At 40.6% G+C, this 18,889-nt stretch overlaps 1 protein-coding gene across 3 annotated transcripts in view; it reads left to right on the top strand.

The window, feature by feature from the left end:
* PRKCQ (protein kinase C theta) overlaps nt 1-18,889 on the top strand; it is a 183,870-nt gene that overhangs the window by 15,294 nt on the left and 149,687 nt on the right. The window lies entirely within an intron of this gene.

Here is an 18,889-nt window from a genome sequence, read left to right as displayed (position 1 = left end):
TGTCATAGGTGGACACACACGTGTACATGTATACGGACAGCTGTAACTTGCAAAGAGCTATGAGAGGAACGATTGTTTAATTAAACATGAGTGAGAAATGCAGCCAGATTAACATGCTTTGGTAATCACTTTGAAGTCTGAACTTCAGCTTTATGGGATTGTTCTGGAAATTGGAAGAATGATATATTGTTATGCCATGAGATACACTTAAATTGTTTTTAGTATATGCCTGATGTGACTTTGTAATTTGCTTTTTAGTCAGTAAGCTCTCACATCTATGAATCACTAATAAGGTTCACATTAAGTTTTTGATCTTTTTAGGTCTATTATTTATTATTATTATTTGACAAGTTCCTGAAGCACAAGATTCGGAAAAGTTCAGAGATATCTCTATTGAAGAAAACATTACTTTTGTCAGTGTTTTTCAAAGATTAATTTTTAAAATCCCAAGAAATCTGTACTTTATCATTTTTTGTTGGTTTGCAAAATAAAATTGGAAACACAATAGATGCTTCATAGTTGAGCAAATGGACAATTTTCAGAGGTGGAGCAATTCATTGAATATAAATAATAGCCCTGAAAATATATAAATAGGAAACTTATAATAACCACCAAGGCAAGGACATCATGATTCGTGATCTCAGAGACAGAAACAAAGTATCTACATTTTGTATGGCTTCTGTTTTAACTTTATCCCTCTGTCCTTCGGGGACCCTTGATGTGCCCGCTTGCACCCAAGACTCTTAAAGGACTTATGGATTCAGCCACAGAGGAAGGGAAGAAGCTGTGAACAGAACAGAGGTTTTTTTTTTTTTTTCTTGAAGTGGACTTCCCAGCAAATCCAAGGGTGACCACCTTTGGAATGCCACTTCCTCCTTGATCTCAAAATACCTCCCGTTACACTGCCAGAAAGTTCTCACTTCACTTTATTCCAGTACCTGAAATTCTGCCAACTAGAAGTTAAAGGAACACAGGTCCTCTTAGAAATGCCTGTCCTGACGAGGCTTCCCTCCCACGTTAGAGGGACTTACCCAGTAACTTAGAGAGGATGGAAGTCTTCATGAGAAGGAAGGCTGGAATTTATTCAGTCAACAGATAAGAATTGATCAAGCACATAACTGATTATTGGTCAGTGACTGATCTCGGTGTTGGGAGTACAGGGGAGAAGAGGGGGCCAAGATCCTGGCCTGTGTGAAGCCTACATTCTTTTGGAGGAGAAAGGCAATGAAAAAAAAGGTAAACAGTACATAAATGAGATCATTTAGATTATGACAGTGCTATGAAATAATAGGAAAAAAGTAAAGGTCTAAACAGACAACTTTCTAGAATGTGGCCTCCTCTTAGAGTTACTAAATGCTTTGCTTTTATGGACAATGAGAGAGAGGAAAAATATCTGATAGGTACTCGCTGCCACAAAATTAGGGTTTAAAAAAAAGGGTGCAGACAAGTCATGAGATGACATAGAAAAGGCATATTCTGTCCTTCCCTGGTCCCAAATAATGTATAATTCTCATCTTCTGTGTTCTTCCTGGGACCATGGGCTCCTTCTCCATCACTGTGTTCCTTTGTTGGTACAGGTCTGGGATGCAGTAGGTGGTCAATAAATATTTGTTACTCTCTATAGATAGATGATAGATAGATAGATAGATAGATAGATAGATAGATAGATAGAGATAGATAGAGATATATATGTAGAATCTGACTCTTAGGATTCCTGTTGGTAATGAGGAACTAAGGAGCAACACCTTTTCTTAAAAAAAAAAAAAAAATCTTTGTACTGCTTGTTGCTACAATTTCAGCAGGTAAGCACGTGAGCAGAAGGAAACTAAAAGTTTGCCTGCCTAATTAATTCCCACTTGTGCAGCTCCGGCCCCAAAGCTTTCACTTCCTGTCCTCTTTGCAACTTCCACATATGCCACATCTGAAGCGACACGCCTTGCTCTTCTTGAGAATGTATTCGGTACTCTAAATATTTCCCATACTCTGGGAAGAGAATGGTCATCCTCAATTTTTAAATAGGGTCTTTTATTGCCCCTTTTTCTTAAATCCTAAGGATAAAAACCATCTCTTAGGATCTTCCCCAAGTCTTAATAATACTGAGATAAAAATAGTAAAATATGGAATTTTAGCATGTACAAATATGAGTTATTCTTCCCAGACCCCTCATGTTAAAGGCTAGGAGAGTGGGGCTCGGCGGAGCCAAGGAGAACATTCAAGGTGTTACAGCTGGTTGGTGGTAGGATCAAGATTATACTGAAGGCTTCGTGACTCGCACTATTTAACTCTGGCTCTAAAACAACCTTCACAAATACCAGTGATCTCCCATGCCAACTGAAAAAAATCAACTTCAACCTAAGAATCTTACTTCTCCTTCTGTATCAAGGTGACCATATCTTCACAAGTGAAAGGGACGTGATCCAGTAGATGACACTAGTCCAGCAAGCAGGGACCTCACTAAGAACATTATGCTCCATGGATTCAGTCCACCAGCTTCCAAAGCAATTTCCCAGACCTTCGTACTACGCCCATGATGCTTACTTGCTGAACCATCAGCTTTAACTTCTTTACCCCGTGTCTTTTATCTCAGTTTTCTGGTTGTATTTTATCTAAGTCATCTTTACTTTAGTTGAGCTAAAGCTGTGGTTTTGCAAATTAAATCAGTTGTGGGTTTATACATATATCTCCTCCATGTGTTTACTAAGCCTTTTCTTAAAAAAAAAAAAAAAATTAGCATTCTATGTCTGTTTTCATCTTTTTAGTTGTGTGAGGGAAGATTTGTTTTGCTTAAGGTTTTCTAAAAACAAATTCAGAACTATTTAGAAGAACACATCTAAAGAAACCAAAACACTTTTTAAAACTATAATTTTAGCCATCATTGAATTCTCTTAAAGTTTTGATGTTTGATTGTAATGAAGAGATCTTGTGGCTTTTGGGCCTGGACTTCATGCTTTCAGGGGAGAAGCTGCTCCATGTTTTTCAACGTGGAGGAGATTTTGAAAGGCATCTCTTATAGCTACTGTGGAAGAGGAATAGGCAGCATGCAAAGGTGAGAGGGTTGGTATTAATTAGGAATCTATTGTAGTAATTTAGAGAAAATATCTGAAATTCTCAAACTAAAATACTGAAGAGTAAGGATCAAGTACAAAAAAAAAAAAAACCAGATAAAATTCACAGGACTTATTACATAGTGGGATGGGAAGGATGAAAGTGAAGGAGTACTTATAGTCCAACATGTGTAGCTTGACAACTCAATAAATGGTAATTGCCTTGACCAAGACAGAGGAGAGAGGAGAGGCATAGGTGGTGGGGAAATGGTAGAATTCGTATTTATTTTGGTTGTGCATGAAAAGCTGGTGGAACATCACTTGGAGTGGTCCAATACATAGCTGAAAACACAGTATACATCAAAAAAATCATACCTTTCAAAGTTATCACTAAGAAGACCACTGAAGCCATCAATGTGGATGAGACTGGCCGGAAAAAAAGTCAAATCCAAACCTGGATGTTTTCCATAATACTTAGGCAAAGCAAACTGAACCAACAGAGTAGACTAAGAGTGAACAAGAGATGGAAGGAAGGAAGCAGGAGGCAAGCAGGAGACCGGCGGTGTAACATGTGATAGCGAGGAGGAAGACAAAGAATGAGCCCATGATCTGGAGGCTGGCATCATCCCTGCCTTTGAGAGAGCTGGATTGGCAGGGTGGCGGGTGGCGGAAGCCAAATGGCAGAAAGTGGAGAAGCCAAGGGAAGGTGAGGAAATGAAAATGGTCTGCAAAGCTTGTTGGTGAAGGAAAAGGTCAGAGCCCATATCTGCAGGAGAAGCAACGTCAGAAGTTGTCAGGGGATGGGAAGCGTGAGCATGTTTGCAGATGGGGGTGGGACAGAGGCTGAAATCACAAGAATGACAAGGGGTAAAGGGAAAGAATAGTTCCAGGGATGTGGCTAGGGGCAGGATCATACTTGGGACACTCCGGAGGGAAGAGGTGGAGATAAAGATAGGTTGAACCAGAGGGACGGAAGCTGAGCAAATCTGTGCCTTGTGGCTTCCATTTTCTCCTCAAAATGGACTAGCCCATCTGCCGAGGATGGAGAAGACAGAATTATGTTTTTGGAGATGCAAGGAGAACACGCATGGAACAGCCAGTTTAGGAAATGGGAAAGGAAGCAGCCCAGGAATGAGATAAAGAGTAAAGATTGTTGGCAAATTCAGTAATAAATGAAATGCTTTATATTATTTGTTGCTTTCTTATAGTAAAAATACACATAGCATAAAATTTACCTTTTTAACTATTTTTAAGCATACAGTACAGTGATATTAGTTAGATTCACCACTGCTGTGATCAATTTCCAGAACTTTCTCATCATCCCAAACAGAAACTCAGGACCCACTAAGCAATAACTCCCCATTACTAGCTCCCCCTAACCCCTGGAAACCACCATTCCACTCTCTGTCTCTATGGATTTACCTGTTCTAGATATCTCATATTTGTTGCTTTTAAAGAATGATGTATAAAGAAAAAAGAGAATAACCAGAAGGCAATAATTCTTGCTATAATGTTCTGTAGATGAAGAGGTCATTCTTAAACCATCCCCTATTCTTTTCAATCCACCCTATGGTATCCACTTACAAAACATAACTATAATGTTATAAACTTGGTATAATGCATTACCCTTAAAGAAATCCAAATTTACTTTGAGACCCCTTAAATTCTCCTTTGATGTCTGTTTACAATATCCATACACAACAGCGGGTGTCTTTTCCCCTCATCCAAATGATAGCACAGAATTGCAGTTTGGTAAATATTTTTCTGTTTAGCGGTCTGTTTCAGAGGATTGCTTTCTTCATCTGAATCTCTGTTGTCTGAAATAGAAGTTCCTAAAAATAGCTTGTATATGTATCACTTAGAGAGATGAGAGATTCTACTACTAAGATACGCAAACAGATAACCCCTCTGCTTTAATGTTAGTTATAGGTTATGCGAACAGATCCTTACTGTCCAAGAGGAGATTCGGATGAGTCCTTATAGCATTAGACTCCATTATTTTTCATGGAAATCATTCTTGATAGGAGACTTATTGGAAGAAATGTCTGATACTGCAATCAACTTCCACTTTCATTTTCTGTGACCAACCCCAGAAAGAGTTGACAAAATTCCCGCAGTGGAGGTGAGTGATAGGTGCCTCTTCCTACAGCCGTACCCAGGGGGTGAGGCCTCGCCAGATGCCTTCTAAATTTAGGGTTCCACATAGAAACCTCAAGAGCCAGGGGTGCCTGGGTGACTCAGTCGGTTAAGCATGTGACTCTTGGTCACAAACTCGGGTTTTGATCTCAGGATCATGAGTTCAAAACTAGCATTGGGCTTCATGCTGGGCATGGAGCCTACTAGTAAAGAGAAAAAAGAGAGAAAAGAGAAGAGAAGAGAAAAAGAAACGTCAACAGCCATTGCACTTCCCCGAGCCCCGAAGCAGTGATTCTCAAAGTGTGGTCCTGAGAACGCTGGAGATCCTCAAGACTTTTTCAGGGAATTCTCATCTCAAAACTGATTTTATAGAACTACTAAGGCCTTTTTACCTTTTCATTTTCATTCTGTCCAGTGGAGTTTTCCAGAGGCTGCATGTTATAATAGCAACAGACTAGATGCACAAGTAGATATGAAAAGCCTGCCATCTTCTATGAAGTGAGATACTAAAAAGATTTGCAAAAACGGAGTGCCTGGGTGGCTCAGTCAGTTAAGCGTCTGCCTTCGGCTCAGGTCCTGATCTCAGGGTCCTGGATCGAGCCCCGCATTGGTCTCCTTGCTCAGCGGGGAGTCTGCTTCTCCCTCTCCCTCTGCCCCTCCCTGGCTTGTGCTCTCTCTCTTTCTCACTCTCTCACTCTCTCTCTCAAATGAATAAATAAAATCTTTAAAAAATTTTTTAAAAAAGATTTGCAAAAACGTAAGAGAGCACCACATTTCTCATTTGTTGGCTTTAAAAATATTTATCATAAAATATGCTTATGTTAAGATATTGTATATAATGGAATTTTATTGTTATTTTTAGTTAGTAAATAATTGTTTTTAAATTTTCTCAGTGTTATTTTCTGATACAGCAAATATCTTAGATTTAATCCAAATCCATGCGTGTTCTCCTTGCATGGAACAGCCAGTAAACCAAAGCTCTTCAGCATCCTCAATAATTTTCAAGAAGGTAAAGGAATCCTAAGACCAAAAAGTTTGAAAACCACTGCTATAAAGTAAGGAAAGTGAATAAATTGAGACTATATGTATCAACAAGAATGAATCTTACAAACCCAATAAATGGAGTTGTAGAATATAAACAATTTATGCTCAGTTTTAAAGCCAGTAAAATATGCTATATAGAGAATAGATACATAGATATACACTACATGTATCAAAAAAATGGTGAAAATAATAACTCCAAAGTCTGGATAGTAATTCTCTTGGTAGGTACTGGTAGTATGAAAGAGAATGCAGTCAGTGGGAGGACATTGGAAAGCTGAAATAGATTGGTTAGGTTTTCCTTTTTAGGTTGAATTGTAGGTATAAGGTGTTCCTTAAGTTATTTTTTTGTTTGTTTTTGTATGCCTGGAAAGTTTTATAATACAATATAAAAAATAATAGCCAGGGGTGCCTGGGTGGGTCAGTTGGTTAAGCATCTGCCTTCAGCTCAGGTCATGATCCCAGGGTCCTGGGATGGAGCTCTGCATCATGCTCCCTGCTCAGTGGAGAGTCTGCTTCTCCCTCTCCTTCTGCCCATCCCCCTCCATTCATGCTCTCGCTTGCTCTCTGTCTCTCAAATAAATAAATAAAATCTTAAAGACCAATAGCCATATACAACCCAACAATAACAAAAAGCAGGGGTGCCTGGGTGGCTCAGTCGGTTAAGGATCTGCTTTCAGCTCAGGTCACAATCCCAGGGTCCTGAGATCAAGCCCGGAGTTGGGCTCCCTGCTCGGCAGGGAGCTTGCTTCTCCCTCTGCCCCTCCTCTGGCTTGTGCTCTCTCTCTCTCTCAAATGAGTAAAGAAAATCTTAAAACAAACAAACAAAAACAAAAAGCAAAAGCCCAATTAAAAAATAGGCAAAGGACTTGAACAGACATTTCTCCGAAGATATTATACAAATGGCCAAGAAGCATATAAGAAGATGCTCAACATCACTAACCATTAGAAAAATGCAAATTAAGATCACAGTGAGCTATTACCTCACATGTATTAGATGACTATTCTCAAAAACACAAAATAACAAGTTTCAGTGAGGATGCAGAGAAATTGGAGCCCTTGTCCAATAGGGAATGTAAAATGGTACACCTGCTATGGAAAACAATATGGCAATGACTCAAAAAATTAAAAATAGAATTGTAGTATGATCCAACAGTCCCATTTGTGGGCATACAGCCAAAAGAATTGAAAGCAGTAACTCAAAGGGATATTTTCACATCTCTGTTCATAGCAGCATTATTCACGATAGCCAGTACATGGAAACAACCCAAATAACCATTGCTGGATGAATGGATAAACAAAATGTGGTACATACATACAATGGAATATTATTTGGTCTTAAAAAGGAGGAAAATTCTGACATGTTCTAAACATGGATGAACCTTGAGGACATTATCTAAGGGAAATACACCAGTTACGAGACAGACAAATAAATGCTGGTTGATTCCACTTACATGAGGTGTCAAACGTAAGTCAGAGTCATAGAAACAGAAAATAGAATGGTGGTCCCCAGGGGCTGTGGGGAGGCAAAATGGGCAATTGTTGTTTCATGGGTACAGAGTTTCAGTTCTGCATGATGAAAAGCTCTGGAGATCTATTGTACAACAATGTGAATATACTTAACATCATTGAACTGTACACTTAAAAATGGTTAAGATGGTACCTTTTATGTTATTTTTTCACCACAATAAATTGACAGTTATAACAAGACTTTGTCTGACCTAGGAATTCTGGGGTAACTCTAGTTACTGTTAAAAGTAGTAAATTAACTAAATCTGAATTATCTAATTATATTTCTTGCTCAGACTCCCTGCTTCTAGTCTTTTACTTTGGTTCATATTGACCATTCTGCCCTTCCAGAATACCCTCTATTTCCTCTCACCTACCTATATCCTACCTGAAGGAGTTCTGATGTATCCCTCCGGAGGATGCCCAACTAAGTTCTGCATTCTCCTTGGTAGAATCAGGAACCGTTCTGAGTCGTTTCATCTCTACTGCCTTGAGGACTCAGTACACTTATTTCGTATACAACCTATTATCCATTACTCATCTCATCCATGTATTGTTTCTTAGTTTTTCAGAGGTATTTGATCACCCCAACTAGAATTTAAGCCCTGGAAGACAGGTACAAATAACATTATTGTTGTTTATGTTTGCCTGTCACTGAGATTTGCATATAGCTAGCACACAGTAAGACTGGTGAATGAATGAATAATTGGATAAAGGGACAGATTATCAGTGGGATTTTAAAGATGTAGCTGAGCTGGATGTAGTAAAAGTTAAGTATAATATCTTCTCAGAACTACTACAGTTCTGGTTTCCCTATGCTTTACTTACGTTTCTTGCACCAAACACCAGATTTCCTCTCAACAGCCCCATCTTGCTCTATCCAAAGAGGCACTTCTACCCCAAGCCTGGATGGAGAGTGGGTAAGGTTGTTTTTACTCCCCTACCCTGCTCCCCCTGCCACCCCATTTTTATGGCCCTTTTTGTTTTAAGGGGCTTACTATTAATTGGCACACACAAGCAGGTAGCAGGTAGCAAAAATAATAAATATCAGGGCTTGTACAACATTGTAAGAGTAATGCCTGGTATTTGATGTTCGGTATCTCTCATCTCAGTTCCTTACTATTCTACTTAGAAGCTGTGACAATTTCACCCTTTTTAAAATTGTGGTAAAATATAGCATAAAATTTACCATTTTAAAGTGTACAGTTCAGTGGGATTAAGTATGTTCACATTGTTGTGCAACCCACAGCCACCATCCATCTCCAGAAGTTTTTAACTTCCCAAAGTTTCTGTTCCCACTAAACACTAACTCCTACTTCCTCCCGCCCCCAGTGTCTGGTAACCTCTATTTTACTTTCTGTCCCTATGAATTTGGCTGTTCTACGTACTCATATAAGTGGAATCATAATTATTTGTCCTTTGTGTCTGGCTTATCTCATGATAATATCCTCAAGGTTCATCCACGTTGTAGCAGGCATTAGAATTTTCTTCCTTTTGAGGGCTGAAGAATATTCTACTTTAAACTTTTTGGACTTCAGTTGCCCCCTCTGTAAAATGGGATCAGTAGCCCATTCTTCAAAGTCTGCTGTGAGGACTTAACAAGACCATGAACAATGGTGGACAGTGCCCAGCACAGTGCTTTGACTTAAGATACTGGTTTAGTTTCCTTCTTTCCCTTTCTAATTTATAAATTTCATGAGGACCAGGTGCAAAAAATATGCCTTTCTCATTTCCCTAGTTCCTATGTCACACAATAGGGAGTGCACAATAATGATCATGTGTAACTGAATTGGAGAATCCCCTGATTTAGTAAATTAGAGATCCTCTGCCAGGGTCCAAGTATTATAAAAGTGATTGTTTCACACCTTTCTGCTCCTCCTCCTCACCCCACCTATAAATCAATATCGTAGAGATAATAATACCAGACCTCCGTCACTCAGGAAGACAAAGTTGATGTGATACACCATGGGATTCAGATCTCTGATAGCTTAGGTAAGAAAGAATGTTTGAACAGTTATCTCATAAATTCAGATGGTGAGGACAGGCTGAGAGAATCAAGCCAAAAGTTTTCAGTTATCTTAATTTGTGATTGTGTTTTGGCCTAAGTAAATTAGAGTTAATCACCGTGGAGTTAATTATAGCATCACTCCTTAGTAGTATGCTCTGTGGTCTTTCCATTAGAATGACAAATGGATACTTATGTTGACAGGATAGCTGGGTCACTAAAGAGGTAAATCAGATGAAGAACCTTGAGTGATGTTGATTCTGGTAGAAATACGAAGCCTTCCAGGAACTTTCCAGAATGGATGTGAAGTGGCGGGAATTAAACCAAAAACTGACTCTGTGACAAGCAGTTTAACTTCTTTCAGATTGATTTTTCCCATTTGTAAAGCTACTGTGAAAGAATTTACTTCACATTCTCTTTTGATTCTTAAAACATGGTTTACCCCAAACCTCTCTTTCTAGAGCTCCCTCAAAATATTAACTTAGTACAGAAATATTTTGCCTTGAGAATTTCTTTTTTCTTCAGTATGAATGAATGACTCCACCTCCAATTCATAGTAGGGGTATATGCTCAGGGAGAAAAGCCAAGTTTTTTGAAATCCTATATTTAGTTAAATGAATCTTACCTATCTAGACTGAGATAGCAGTAAGTGTGTAAGTTTAGAAATCAATGTCAAGTCTGTTTTATTTTGTCTTAAGAAAAAATAGGCTGGTAAAGTTTTAGGCACCTAAAATAATATAGCTTTCCAATTTGTTGAAAGTAAATGCGTCATCTCTGTTAAAGAGTAGGCTTCTGAATGTTTTAGAAATGATACACTACATATCTCAGGAAGTCCAACCCCTTAACGGATGGAAAAGGAAGGAATACTTTATTTGTGCTACAGGCATACCTTGGAGATATTATGGGTTTGGCTCCAGACTACCCGTAAATATCATAATAAAGCAAATATCACAATAAGGGAAGTCAAATGAAGGTTTCAGTTTCTAAGTGGATATAAAACTTATGTTTACACTGTATGGTGGTCTATTAAGTGTGCAATAGCATTATGTCTAAAAAAATCAATATACATATTTAATTTTAATTTAAAAATACTTGATTGCTAAAAAATGCTAACCATCATTTGAGCTTTCAGTGAGTCATAACCTTTGCTGGTGGGGGGTCTTGCCTCGATGTTGATGGCTGCTGACTGATCAGGGTGGTGGCTGCTGAAGGTGGGGTGGTTGCAGCAATTCCTTAAAATAGCCCCACAATGAAGTTTGCCACATGGATGGACTCTTCTTTTCATGAATGATTTCTCTGTAGCATGTGATGCTGTTTGGTAGCATTTTATCCACTGTAGAACTCCTTTGGAAAAGTGGAGTCCTTCCTCTCAAACCTTGCTGCTGCCTTGTCAAGTTTATGTAATACTCTAAATCTTTTGTCATCATTTCAACACTCTTCCCAGCATCTTCATCAGGAGTGGACTCCATCTCAAGAACTCACTTTCTTTGTTCATCCATGAGAAGCGACTCCTCATCCATTCAAGTTTGATCATGAGATCACAGCAGTTCAGTCCCATCCTCAGGTTCCACTTCTAATTCTGGTTCTCTGGCTGTTTCCACCTCATCTGCAGTGTGCCGTTGCATTAGCCCCTAAGAAGAGAGTCAGCCCATCCCTTGAATCTTTGAAGCCACGCATTGACTTCTCCTCTCTAGCTATGAAAGTTGTAGATGGCATCTTCTTCCAATACAAGGCTGGGTCATCTCCATTGGCAATCTGTTGTTTAGTGTAGCCACCTTCATTAATTATCTCAGGCAGATCTCCTGGATAACTTCCTGCTTCACCTTGCACTTTTATGTTATGGAGACGGCTTCTTTCCTTAAACTTCATGAACCAACCTCTGCTAGTTTCACACTTTTCTTCTGCAGATTCCTTCCCTCTCTCAGCCTTCACAGAATTAAAAAGAGCTAGGGCTTTGCTCTGGATGAGGCTTTGGCTTAAGGGAATGTTGTGGCTGGTTAGATCTTCTCTCTGACCACCAAAACTTTCTCCATATCAGCAGTAAGGCTGTTTTGCTTTCTTATCATTCATGTTTGCTGGAGTAACACGTCTCATTTCCTTCAAGAATTTTCCCTTTGCATTCACAACGTGGCTGTCACAAGAGGCCTAGCTCACCAAGTTTAATCATGTCTAGCTTTTGATTTAAAGAGAGAAATGTGTGACTCTTCTTTTCACTTAAAACACTTTAATGTCATTGTAGGGTTATTAACTGGCTTAATTTCAATATTGTTGTGTCTCAGGGAATAGGGACAAGAGAGAGATGGGGGAACTGCCAGTTGGTGGAGCAGTCAGAACACACATTTATTGATTAAATTCACCATCTTATGTGGGTGTGGTTCATGGTGCCCCAAAACAATTACAAGAGTAACACCAAAGATCACTGATCACACATCGCCATAACAAAAATAACAATAATGAAGAAGTCTGAAATATTGCAAGGATTACCAAGATGTGACACAGAGACATGAAGTGAGCAAAAGCTGTTGGGAAATGTTCTGATAGACTTGGTTGAAGCAGGATTGCAGAAGAAATGCAGTATCCGCAAAGTGCAATAAGGCGAAGTTTAATAAAATGAGGTATACCTCTGTACTAAAACTGGAGACCAAAATACTGTGTAGGTCTTACAGAATTGGGGTTTGTCTAAGAATAAGGAAAGGGTAAAATATAATATTGTACAAACAAATATCCTATCTTGCCTTTCCTTCCCAGGATCCCATACTTAATGGTCACACAGGACCTCCCAAAGGATAGAGTATCTTAGCAATTAAGCAATGGTTGCTTTGGAGACAAATACAGCAGTGCTAGATCCCTGGTCATGGGCAGGGCAGGTGGGGATGCAGAAGGGGTTCAGATCTCTAGATCCACCCTGCACACAACGATAAAATAAAAATTAACATGGCACTCGTATTTTTGTTGTTTTGCCTTTCTCCCCAAATATATATTGTAAGTCTTTTGTATTACAGACACATTGTAAGAAAACAAAGTGTGAATTAATAAATTAATTAATTAAATCAGAATAAACAGTTCACTTGTTTTAATTCTAGTTTATCAATTTGGGGGCAGGTAAAGTAATTTAAATAGTTAAAAACAGGTTGTCGGGACCATTCACCTTTAAAAATAGAAACTGGCTGGCCCTGGTATAGTGGAGTGGGCCTTACAGGCTAAATCGTGGCTCTTCTCCTTTTCAGCAGTAAATCCTCACATGAGATGTTTAACCTCTGTGCCCAGTTTCTTCATCTGCGAAGTAGGGATGATGATTTCTACTTTGCAGAGCTGCTTTGGGCATTTTTTTTAGAGGAGTGTAAAGCACACAGTAGGTGCTCAATTAATGGTAGCCAATCATCTTATTTCTAACTTGCATTTCCATTGTAAATATCTATAACTTACGCACTTAAACATATCCATGTAAAACTCAAAATAGTCTTAGCGCTTAGCAAGCATTCACCAAAATATGTTCTCCAGAGATAACTCTCAGTCTATTACTTCCTTGTGAAATTTGACACATATTCCAAATTAATCAGGGATGCGGGGTAGGCTGAATTCATGAGGTTTTCTATTTATTGTAGTAAGTGATACAGTTTTACTTAACTGAGGGAAGAATGGTAACTTGCCTTGAAGCTCTATGCAAACCATCTGAAAAACACGTAACCCTCTTAATATGGGTCTAGAGATGACTTCTCCTTTTCCCATAATGGGCAGGGTTGACATGCTGGTTCCCAGCGTGAGTCCAACAGGATCACTGTCATCTCAGCCAGGATGGATGCACTTGAGGAGTGAATGCCAGGAGGGGCATGGGTGGAAACAGTATGGCCAGCGCCCAGATTTCCCCACGCGGGTCCTCATTCCAGCACCAGCGTGGGTTTCCCTGAAGAATAGCCCCACCGGGCACAGAACAGCCTTGTCAGAAACTGTGCTCTGTTGGAGTGGGTGTCTGTCATCTTCAATGACAGTGTCTTAAGCATCTGGAGGTGTATGTTTGCTTTTCTTATGTAACCACAAAATAGCTGTTGGTTTCTCTCTAATAGATAAGGGTGACAGAAGTTGCTGCTGGCTTGAAAATGATGTATGAATTCTAATTCTGAGAATGAACTAGTGAGTTTAGTCAGACAGACCTAGTTCTTACTTCTTCCTCTTGCCTTTTTCCCAACTCCACCCATCCCCACTTCGTTTTCTCCTTCCTCTGGAGCTACAAAGAAGCCCGACCAGGCTCAGCAGAAAATGTCAGGGAGCATGTGCTGTGCTGACAGTATTTTCAGATGCCTGGGTTCCACCTCTGTGACTTTTTCTTCTTGTCTTTTTAAAAGTAAACACAGCAGCGTGTGTGGGCACCGATTACTGAGCACACAAACACGGGACTGGCTTCAAAGGACAGTGGCGGGTGCTGGCTGCCTCCCTGCCAGGCAGTTGAAGAGCTCTGCTCTCCCCGGAAGAAGAGTTCGCTTCCTACCCCTGGACTTTTCTTAGAGCCCTGCAGAAGGAACTCTAATATAGGGAAAGGATAGCTTGGCAGTGGGGATGCCTTCTAGCTCTGGGACCTTCTGAACCCAAGTAGAAAAAGAAACTTTTTAATAACTTTATTTGGCAGAAACAAGAGAATGTGAACTTGACCTTGAAATACCCTACACTTTATGGATTGTATATTTTCCTACTACATTCCTAGGAATACCTAAGGAAACTATGATGTAGTGACTGTTATTACCTCCGTGCTTTTTAGATAGGGAATTTGAAGCACAAAAGCAGACAAGTGACCTGGGACAGCAAATTCAACACTGAGCTGATCTTCTGACTTCCTAGTACGAGCCCCTATGTGCTACAACCTAACCGCAAAATGGGTGGCAAAGCGGACCTGGCAATCCAGCTGCTGACTTATGCTCACATGCTGCTCCTGTCTTAGAACTGTCAGGGCTAAAATTATAGACACCAGTTACTCACATGTCCCTGGTTTCTGTTGGTGCTACTGTATCCGTGTTTTGTTGCTTCTACTAAAATGCAAGTGTTGCAAGGAGGAAATGCCTATCATCCATGCTCAATGAAAATTTATTGCGTGACTGTTACTGCACAGATCAGTTATATGTTATTCCTGTAACATCTGAATGCAAGGATGTTTCTCCAGGATGACAGGCTTCTGTCTGTTAATACATTAGAATGGCAGTATGGTGAGCACAACTAGCAAGCCTGGAAGCCATCCCTCACCGTAGGTGGTTGGGGTGCAAATAGACCGGAGAGATTAATCTCTACTCCCGTGTCTTATAGGCCAAGAAGCTGAGACCCGCAGAGATGAAGTGATTTTCCCAGACTTGCCAGTTCCTCACTGAGCTTTGTATAGGCCTCTCATTCTTGGTGCGAACACAAGAACCAGCCACAGTTAGGACCTCAGTCCCTTTGCATAGCCCAGGCTCCTGCCTCTAGTAGAGAATCAAGGAACATGGTGATTGTGTTTGCTTTCCTAGACCTTGAACTTAATATTGCAGAAATGCCCTTGGGCTCAGCATTTTAATAAGTTCATATGGAAACCAGATACTATCCAGTGAGTAGGGAAAAAAATCATTTTAAATTTGAATATGAATACTTTTTGGAGAAAAGCATAAAGAATAGATATTACTTCATATGGGAAAGAAAAGGCTTGGGGGTGACTTTAATATGTCAAATCAATATAAGCAAGATAATTGAAAAGAGTCCTAACTAGCAATTTTCTGATCTTCACTTAAAAGGGAGAAATAGACTTTTAATATAGCAGAAAGTTTTCTGTTTAGTTGTTTAAAAAAAAAGATAAAAAAGTGATAATCGGCAGAATTCAGCACAGATTTTATAAACTTCATGCCAAACTCACCTAATTTCCATTTTTTGTAGCATTACCAGACTAGTGAAATACTAGGCCGGTGAGGGAGCATTTTGATTTCAGTGAGACACTTAACCAGAATGTCTTATAATCCTGCTCCTCAATATATGGAAATGGCCCAGCTGGTGCCAGGGAGCAACAGTCTCAGGATTAGTGGAGGAAGTGATAATCTGGGAGGTAGGTTTCAGTACAGGAGAGAATCTCCAACCAAATTAAAACTATCTATCTATCTATCTATCTATCTATCTATCTATCTATCTATTTATTTATTTAAAAGGACTGTCATAGCTAAATGCACATCTGAGGATTCACAGGATTCTCTGGAAAGAACTTTTATGTAACCTGTGATTCTGAGTGCTGAACTCAGAGTGTCCACAAGGTCAGTATATGTAACTTTAGACAAAGTTCTCCAAGTTCTAACATGTCGTTCACTGATGAGTCCTGGAATTATGGTAAAACAAAGTTTTAGGATCAACAGAGAGGAAACCGGAGGCTCTAATCATCAAATGCACTGATATTTCTTCCCTCATGCGAAGAACCATAACTTGATGCTCAGCCATGTCACTTTCAATTATTAAACGGAAATTAAAAGTACTTCCTTTATGAGTTGTTTGGAAACAGTTCGGTTAAAGGTTGACAGGCAGCCTAGAATCGGACATAGGAGGTTCGTTCTTGCTCCAACTCAAACTTCCCTCCAAGCAGCAGAGAGAGACCTGCGTCACCTCGGTGACAACGTTACGGCATCACGGCTAAGCAAGGAAATTCTCAGTTTTCATGCTGCCTGGGTTCTCTGAAAGCATAAGGCACCAGTGGGGAGTAGTCTTGGTTTTAAAGAGCCATTCCTCGTGCCCTTCAAACCTAGTCATGCCAACTGTAGATGTGAAACCAAGAACTTAACGTTTCCCAATGAAACAGCTTCTATTAGATGCTTCTCGTCTCTCTGCTAAGAGTCATTCCTGTTAGAACACCATCTTCTCCAATCAGAATCCAGCCTGGCTTTCTTAGCTTACCGCAGGCCCAGCAAAGACAGAGCTGCAACTGGGTGTAGACAGGTTGGGCCAGACTTGCCTACCGATGTCCTGCTGCCCCCAAAGTCAGCCATCACTGGGCTCTGGTCCTGCAGCCCCAAAGGTCGGATGCCAGTAGACATTCTCCCTAAACAAGCTACAGAATCTAATCATCCCAGCAAGAGGAGGGGGCGTTTCAGCCAGGAACTGAAGGCAGATTCTGGGGGACGCTGGCAAGAGCCATGGTCCCAATCTTGTTCCTCCTGGAGGTGATGTGCACAGTCCTTCTGGGGAGAGAGGGTCCAGGGAGCAATTTCCCTACTTCCTCTCTGCCTTCGTATTTGCATGAAGGCCAGATGTTCTGTTTCTGTCCCTTGTGTTTTATGCCATTCCATCACCAGGGAGGAAGCACAGAACTACAGAGGTCCCAGAGGAGGAAGCGTGGGTAGGGTGGCACCATGGACGTGGAACCAGAAAAAGGCAGTATTGTTCCTGCTTCCCTGACCAACTTTGCAAAGACAGGAAGTATGACTTCATTACTGAGATCAACTCGGGTGAAGGTATCCCTCGAGGACCTTAGAGAAGCATTAGATGAATAATACCTTTTAATCATCATGTCTCCGCAGTGAAGACCAGCTGCAGAGAACTCGGTGGGAACCCAAAGCTTCCTCTACAAAGATGTCAACATAACTCTCTCAGTCAGATGTAATTAAAAATAATTACTTACAGAACAGAAATGAGCTTACAGGAGATCAAAGAACTGTGTGTCTTTCTGAAAAGACCCCGTAAAGCAGAGAGAAGGTTTACAGCAGAGGGCCCTCAGCTTAGCATCTGTGGCACTTGAGCTCCAGTCCCCACTCCGCCATGATTAGCTGTGCAACCTTGAACGAATGTCCTCACCTCTCTGAGCCTATTTCCCTATCTGTAAAAATGGATAAGAATACCAACTTGAGTATGTCACAAGACCACAGCACTCAACTGGAGGAAACGTATGCAAAATCACTTTGAGTGAATGTCAGATTCTATCCCTCATTCTTGTTCATTTCCTGGAGAGGTAAACTGAGACACAGATTAATGAAAGAGCTTATAGCTTCCAATTCTTTTTAGAACAAGATGAAATGTTGGTTTTAAAAACAAACAAAAGTAAGAGAGAAAAAGAATCCCCACTTCCCTAGAGCCATTCACAAATGCCCCCAGTGAAGAGCCGAGAGTACCCAGCCCTTCTCCATGTCTACCAATCCATGCTTCTGTACCCCACACGCCTCAGGACGTGTATCTCTGTCCCCTAAGCATGACCAGCCTATTGCAGTGGCAGCCTGACCAGTTCTCACTCCACTCTGAGCCCTGGGGATAGGAGATGTGGAGAATTAGGGGCAGGAGTATTTTCATGATATTGTAGGTTTGGTTTTGTTTCAAGGAGGAAAAGGCTGTGCCCCGGAACTCAGCCTTTTGCTTCTTGCAGCCTAAGAGCATGACAGAGGTACTAAGTATACGATGTGTTTCCTTCTGCTTTCTCTCCCAGAGGTCTTCTCCAGGCAAATTTGAATTTCAAATTTTTAAACCTCAGGAAAATATCTGTGCCCAGAAGATGGTTTGGGTTTGTTTTATGCTGTCAGTTGTGGAGACGGGAACATGACATTGATGCTGGGTGCCCCATTTGGTTACCATTGTCACATCCTCTTTCTTTTTTTGTGAGCAGGACAAGGAGAATTGGCTGGTCATTCTGAAGGCAGAGAAGAGGAAGGAGCAGAGTGGGGGAGGAGGACTTTGTAGAGTATAAGAATAAAATTCTGTTTGTTATCAGGATAATTATCGTTCAGAAAATGCTTTCAGTTATATTCTTATTTCTTACTAAAGTCTTGGAAAGTGCAGTATTCGTTAGTGTATGTATTTGGCTTCTGTTATAAAGCTCCAAAATCACAGTGGCCTAAGCTTGATAGCTGACTTCTCTCCTGCCTGAGAATCCAGGCTCAGGCGGCCAAGCACATTGCCAACATGATTGCCAAGGTGATTCAATGCCACCACCTCCATATTCTAGCCAGTGGCAGGAGGCAGGTGGGCTCAACCTGGAGGTTGCACATCAGCCAGGCTCACCTGTCGTTGGCCACATCCAGCTACAAGGGAATTGAAGGGAATGGATCGGGGGCAGCTCTCCTTCTCTGTGTCAGTATTGTAAGGTTTGTGCCAGAGGCTGCCCTGACCTTCAAATGCCCCCTTTTGGAGACCACCATTTGCACATGTTCTTCTTGCCCTCATCCTCCTTTTGCTC

This window comes from Halichoerus grypus, chromosome 6 (genome assembly GCF_964656455.1).
Source record: "Halichoerus grypus chromosome 6, mHalGry1.hap1.1, whole genome shotgun sequence".
NCBI classification, from domain to species: Eukaryota; Metazoa; Chordata; class Mammalia; order Carnivora; family Phocidae; genus Halichoerus; species Halichoerus grypus.
The sequence above is the reverse complement of the archived record's forward strand: the minus strand, read 5'-3'. Positions and strand labels throughout refer to the sequence as shown.